A 7,359-nucleotide genomic window follows, 5' to 3' on the forward strand; every position below is an offset into this window, starting at 1 on the left:
TTCACGGACTTTAGAAGCGTTTATTTCAATCCTCTTCCTTCGACGCCGAACTAATTTATGGTAAAGTTGTTTCCTACAAACAGGCGCTATTTCTAGCAATTGCCGAAGGTTAATAGTCAATGATATTTCTTCTAATGCAGCCCAAAGATCATAGGTCTTATTTACGGATTCTACATAATCTTTACTCCTTTCCTTATTCGGAACCAATCTTTCGGGAAAAGGAGCTACTCCCACTTGAATCTTAGGATTTACTAAAGGCACAGGTAATAATGGATGGTCAGAGGAATGCTGCGGAGAATCCGATTCAGGTAGTTCTATATTAGGATCTATGTCCCTAGACTTATCCTTCACTGCTCCGTTTAATTGTGAACTCTCTTCCTCTAAACCTTGCTCCTTCTGTTGTTGCTTTTGTGCCCGAGTAATAACACCAATCATAGGGTCAGTCCTAAAGGTCACCTTACGAGGTATAAATTTTGATTTAACTCCAATATCTTTCCTTATTGTGTCTACTTCAACTAAATTTGCAGCAGACGTTGAAGGTTCGCTAGACGTTTGTTTCCCTTTGTCAGACATTTTATTATCCTCTCGCTTAGGACAATTCTCTTCATAGTGTCCTTCACCACTACACCTCCTACAAAGAGGAGTATAGTCTTGATTTTTACGCGCATTTGGACAATATGTGGCTATGTGACCTTCTTGTTGGCATCGATAACAAATTACTGGTCCCCTAGGTCTTTGTTGACCACCTTGGCCCATTGGATTACTAAAATTTCCATTATTTCTTCTAAAAGGAGAATTTCTCCCTCGATTGCCATCACTATTGTAATTGTTTCGAGGCACTGGGGGTCTACCCTGGGTGGGCAATCCTCGTGGCCTAAAAGGTTGATTGGGTGGTCCAATCTCATAAGTCCTATTATTACGATCCATGTAATTGTAATTCGTTTGCATTGAATGAGCTTGTTGTTGCTCTTGACCTAATTTATGCCAACAATTTGTATCTAAATGACCAGTCTTGTGACAAAAAGAGCAAAACGGTGGATGATCGGGCATTAACCTTGAAGGCGTCGAACACTCTGTAGCCACATGGCCGTAACCATGACACTTACCACACCAGATATTAGATCGAGGTGGGTTTGAAGTCGAATTTCCCGACGATTGTTGAGCACTAGATCCTTGTGTCGTTATCGAATAAATTTCCTTCAAAGGCGCTTGTACTGCAGTCATAATTTCCTCCTTTAATTTTCCTAGAGATTTCGCAATAATATCTGCTACTTTTGCTTCATCCAAAGGAGATTGAGATTGCGGCATAGAAGGCATTCCTGTCTGCATCATATAGGCTGGAATTGAAGTGTACGGATTTAGAGGTACACTCGACATGTTTGAGCTTGCGGTTACCGAGGGATTTAAAGGAACGGTCACATAAGACACGTTCTTAGGTACCCCACCTGAAGTGCTTGGATATTCTGTCCGAGATTCTTTGAATAGATCTCTCCGTCGTTGTTGACTAAGCTGCACTTCTTCCCACCATCTAGCATGTGTTTTAGCATCTGCCAACGTAGCTGGTCGTTGTAAACTAACATGCTGATGAACTTCAGGATTAAGTCCATCAATAAACTTACGTTTTTGCGTGGGATCGTCAGGAGTAGGATTCATCTTACGAATGATCGTCTCCATGCGCTCAATATAATGTTTAACACTTTCAGTTGCTCCTTGGGACAGATAATCCAGTTGAAGAGCCAATCTATCTTGAAAACCTTGTCGTCTAAATTTTTCTAGAAAAGCTCTTGATAAGGCATCATAGGTCCCTTTATGTTGAGCATCTAAATTCCCATACCATTTCGCTGCTTCATCTTTTAATGTTGCAGGGAAGATATGAAGCTTTTGGTCGTCATCTATTATCTCATTTGCGACGCAAGTCACCTCAAATCTTTGCGAATGGGCATCGGGATCTTCGTCCCATAATCCCCCGAATTGTGTGAAATCAGCTAATCTAACTGGGTTGCGAGCCATTGTTTCTCTAAATAGTAGCCCTAACCCTAAATCGTTGATAGTATCAAACCACGGAGGTTCCTGAGGTTCCTTAAATAATTGACGCAATCCGAAATTTGACTCTAAATCCCAGTCAAAGAGCAGTTCAATACTCCCGACCGTAGCATTAGCTTCACTCTCCCTAGTTTCACTATTTTTCCTACCGCTTTCCCCAGTGACACTGCTAGTACCGGAGACAACTTGATCCCATTGATATGAAGCTGCTTCACTTTCTTTCGATGGTGTTCTATCAGTTGATAAGCTAGGTTGACGAGGTTCTACCGTTGAGTTAGACACAGCGTCTACTCCCAAATTCAGCAATGCGTTGACCCTCTCTAGCCTTTCTAATAGCCAAGCCTCTTGTCGCACTGCTCGTTCTCTAACTCGCTGATCCCTAGCTTCGTTTTGCTGCTTCCGTCTCTCTTCTGAATTCATCCACGAGTACAAAACTAGCTTTTACTGTCATACTCCAAAATTACTCTCGTTTTATTTGAAACTATAAAATTAGGTTGTCGCTTGTATGCGCACTTAGAAGTTTCAAAATAGTCGGTAGCTCTGGGTCTATCTCCCCAAAAGGTAACTTTTCTTCTTGCTCGGGGATTAAACCTAGAATTTCAGCAACCTCTCTCACGTCTTTCGTGTCGAAAGAAATTTTTAAACCTCTGGATACACGTATCCAAGGCAACACATCATCCCACACTACTCTTCTAAACGTCCGATAAGCTGTGCGGTAATACCAATCAAAGTGGTACGATACACTGATTGTATTTATCTCTACCGCGTCTATTAACCCAAAGTGTGTCGCTAGTAGAACTATAGTTTGCGCACAGTCGTTAAAACCCCAGCTCCAAGAGGATAATTGTTCAACGTCCACAGTTAATTGTGGCCCAAAATATGTGCCTCCCTCTACTAACTCCGTATCTCTCGCCCAGTCTAGCACTTTTCTTTGGCACTCCTGGGGCAAATTAGGAAAATAGTCCCTTAGAAAAGAGACTGTGTATTCACTCATAAATAACACTTAGGATCTAAAATACCCTCGGAAGATTTATCACTCGTTCGAGCGCACTTGGCTCCCGGCAGACGCACCAAAAATGACTGGCCAAAGACCAAGCCACTTTTACCCAGGTTAACAAGCCAACTCCTAAGAGTTGTTGCACTAAACAAGTGATTATTGCACTAATTGTTTTAATTCGACTTAACCTTCCTTAATTTCTACAACGTTGTTTGTAGTAGTCCAACTGCAAAGATTCTAAACTTCAATAAATTATACTGGGCACTAAATTGCTAAACCTAAGATAACTATGGTTTCTCCTCATCTCTCAGAGGCAGCTCCTCATAATGTACTCCTGCCATGCTAGTGGCGGTTTATCCAGGAAATGTTTTTAATGTTTGACTTTGGAAAGGTTGTTTCAGGGATATAGATCTCTTAGATCTATTTGTATATCTCCGTTTAAAATTCCTTTTTATGTTTTTCTCCACCTGATTAAAATTAATTCTTTTTATTTGTTTAATTTTAAACAAACATTCAAATCAAATTTTCTGAAGTACCATAAACCCCTAAATTTTAATCTCCCTTGGTAGACGTTTCCCACTCCGTATATAAATTTCGTCGTTGCTTATTAGTTTTTAAGTACTTAATTCATTTTGCGAATATAACGTCCTTTCCTTCTTTTCTATTATTAAACATCAACCATAATAAAACAAGTTCTTCCATACTCTTATGGTTCACATTCATAATTTATTTTAAATTCCCAAAACACCCTTTAGTTCATCAATGAGTCCTAGTAGCCTCCACTCCATATATTTAAGAAGTTGATTGTAAAATGAATAACATATAAAAATTTAACATAGATGTTGAGGCTTTTCTTTTCTCCCATGCCATCCAATCATTAAATTGTTTTGATTTTATTTTGGTTTTAATTTAAACTAAATTTGATAACTGCAACCTAACATTATTAATCATTATAAAGTGTTGTCAAACTTTTTATTGGTAATTTCCCATGTTTCATAAATGTCCATGGCGTGTATAATTTCTCCTTTCAAAACCAAAACACCATATCTTTATACGAGCATTTCTTAAGTAAAATATTATTAAATCATTATTTCTTTTATTTAACCCTTACAACCAAAAATGCACTAACAAATCAGAGATTTTATTTCCAATATTTCACTAATAATCCATAGTTTATATCAATAAATAACACATTTTACGTAAAGGAAAACTATGCTTTTTCCCTAAATATAACTCTTTTCTAATTTTTAAATATAACAAAACATCTTCAAAAATCTTGGTAAAAATTCAGTAAATTCCTTGACTCATAAGATTTATAGGAAAAATATCAAAACTTATAAATTTTCAATAAGTAATTTTATAAAATTTTATTTATGATCATTTTGAGTCATTTTTTAGTGTTTTCGACTGTTTTTTATTTTTAATAAATAAAAACCAGTTCAGATAAATGCAAACAACCATGTAGCATAAGAAAACAGGTTTAAAGACATATTTTAAAAATATTAAACTAAATAAATTATCATGCCATATTGTTTATTTTAGATAAACCAGTTAGACACTTACTTGTAAAACCGCGGGTCGTCGTCACGTCCTTGGAGACCGTGTCCTCTTTCTGTCTAGCCACTATCCAGCCATTGTGCATCGCAAACTCAACATTTCTCGTCTCTTGAGAGATCTTATCACTTCAGATTAGATAAGTATATCGAAGCTCCAGTTTAGCGTCAAGAAAAGGACATGGTGATGATTTGGAAACATGTAAATCATAATTATGTCTTTGGAAGCGCGTGTCCAATAGTCCAGCCAGGAAATTTAGTCCACTGAGTCATCTCAAATAGCAAACTCCTTGGGTTTTCTTCTTCTCTTCTTGATCTCTCACTTTTCCAAATTGATCCACAAACTCTTGCTCTATGTGACCCGAACCTTAAGTAATATTTAAATAAAGGCTTGAATATTTAAAAGCTTAAAAGATTAAATTCTTCTATGTCTCTTCCAACGAATGATGAACGATCCGATTGAGGACATGTGGGATCCTAAATAAGTGATATTTTGCAGGCAAAAGATTAGTCCAATTATGCTTCCAATCTCTCTACGACTACTCCTCATCACGAATGGCTTCCGTTTGTGAATTGGCCTTCATCGAATTCAAGCGCATTCTGTTGGAATGAGCCGCCGTATCTTCAATCTAGAATTCCACAAATGATGCTTTGTTGGAGGAAAGAGAGGGATAGTGATAATGAAAGAGCGAGGTTATGATCAGGAAGAAGATGAAGCTGCTAATTATGACCACATTGGCAATGGTGCTTGAATTTGATGGGTCTATCATAAGAAGTATTAATGTAATAATCATCATATCATTGCTCTCACTCTCTCTCTCTCCTATTTTGATGATTCGTCTCTGTTTCTTATTCTGCTTCTTCTGATTCTTTCTGGCCTGCTTTCCGATTCCGGCTTCTGCTGCTTCGGCGTCTTCTTCTTCTTCCTTTCTGCTATGCGAAGGGCAAAATGCAAGACATGACTGGCTCACTCCGTCGCTCGTTGTTTCTCTCTCTCTCTCGGCGTCAAAGGTGCACTGAAGTGTGTGTGCTCCTGTCTAGAAACGTGCGAGCCGGCACAACTGATCTCTCTCTCTCTCTCTCCTTGTCATGGCGACGTCCTCTTCATCTTCATGACCCCATTCTCCTGTGAAAATTTTCGAACAAATAGGCAACTCGCCATCCCTTGCAGCATCTCCTTCATCTTCTCCATCAATCGACGCATCTCCCTCTTGCTCACGACCCCCCTCCTTTTTTTCAAGATGGCGCCCCCCTCTTCACGACGTCTCCGTAACGGTCCTTCTCTCCCATGACATTCATTTTGTTTTTTTTTTCTTTTTCTCTTTCTTTTTCTTTTAAGTTCCTTCCATTAAAGTTTTTACCTATTAAGGTTTTTTTTACTCTCCCCCAACACACAACCCCCTAAGGCAAAGTCCCAATTTCAATTGTAGCTGTTCCAATTGCAAGATAACTGCATCAAGGGAAGGTCTTTGAAGTGGATCTCGCACAAGTACAAAATGGAGAAATCCCATTATAGGCTTGAAGTGATTCACCTTTGCTGCCTTCTCATCGGGTATAAGATCTTGTGTTTGTAATGATTTCATGTTGGCATTGGATTCATTATAGCTAATCGGAACTTTCAGCTCTCTATTGCATTTTCTTATGCACTACTCCTTGATTGCATTGATGCAGTGGCATTCATCTTCAGTTGAAATAAACTGTGTTTGTAATCATTCGATGTTGGCATTGTGAGTCGTTATAACTGCCCTCCATGACCTAAACCATAACCTAAAACTACATAATCTGCCATGAATAACACGATTTCTAGTGACTCTAAGAATATGGATTGCATAAGCTCAAAGGACTTCATTTCTGCAATGTCCTACAGTCCCTAAGTCTTGGTCTCCATAGCCTATGCCTTGCAAATAAGATATAAGAGTTTCTTGTGGTTGTACACAGGCCAAAAGATTGAATTTTGTACCGACATTTCTTGGCCAGACTGCAAGGACACGGCTTCCAAAGACAGCAACAACGAACACCGCATCTGCATTGAATTCATGTAAAAATTTAGTGATAAGGTGTCAATTGTATACAGTTTTGCCAAAAAATTGTTGCAATAAATGGCATGTTTTTAGGTGTTGTCACCCACTGTAAGATTCATCTACTACAGCTCCAAAGATTAAGTTTGCATTAGGATCAACAAGATTATAGATAACCTCTGCAGCTTTGCTGATCACAAATTTATTGGAACTGTTCTGTCGATGAATTCAGCTAGTTGCCGCAATGCAATCACAAACTCGAGATTGGATTTTCCTTAAAAACGATGCTGCCAGGCCAGACTTAGCTTGTTGAATCCACTTGCTGTGATTCATAAAACACTTGACAGGTGAACGACCGGGTCAGAATTAAGGCATGGTCAACAGAGCGGCTGCCTGTGTGCGCGAGGAGGCCCGAGTCCTGCACCATGGTTCTGCCTTCATTAATCTTGTATGTAGATTCGACAAGCTACTCTTGAAGCTTTCTTGGGCAACAGGACACAAAATCACCTCCAACTCTATCCAAAATCACCATCAAGGGATCTGAAGCCTTCAACGACAACAGACATCAAGATTTAGCTCACGGACTACCGTCACCCTGATTCCTTTGGTCGTTTCGGTGGAAAATATATTCTGAGGTCCTCATGAAAGTTTTGATGCACCCTCTCTTTCGCAATTCATGGCCGCAGGAGATAGGAACAGAGAATTCCTTTGATTATTTACTTCACATATTAAACGCAGAAGAAACCAA

Source organism: Lygodium microphyllum, chromosome 4, assembly GCF_053477565.2.
Source record: "Lygodium microphyllum isolate KBCC chromosome 4, Lygodium_microphyllum_v1.1.10, whole genome shotgun sequence".
In the NCBI taxonomy this organism is placed as follows: Eukaryota; Viridiplantae; Streptophyta; class Polypodiopsida; order Schizaeales; family Lygodiaceae; genus Lygodium; species Lygodium microphyllum.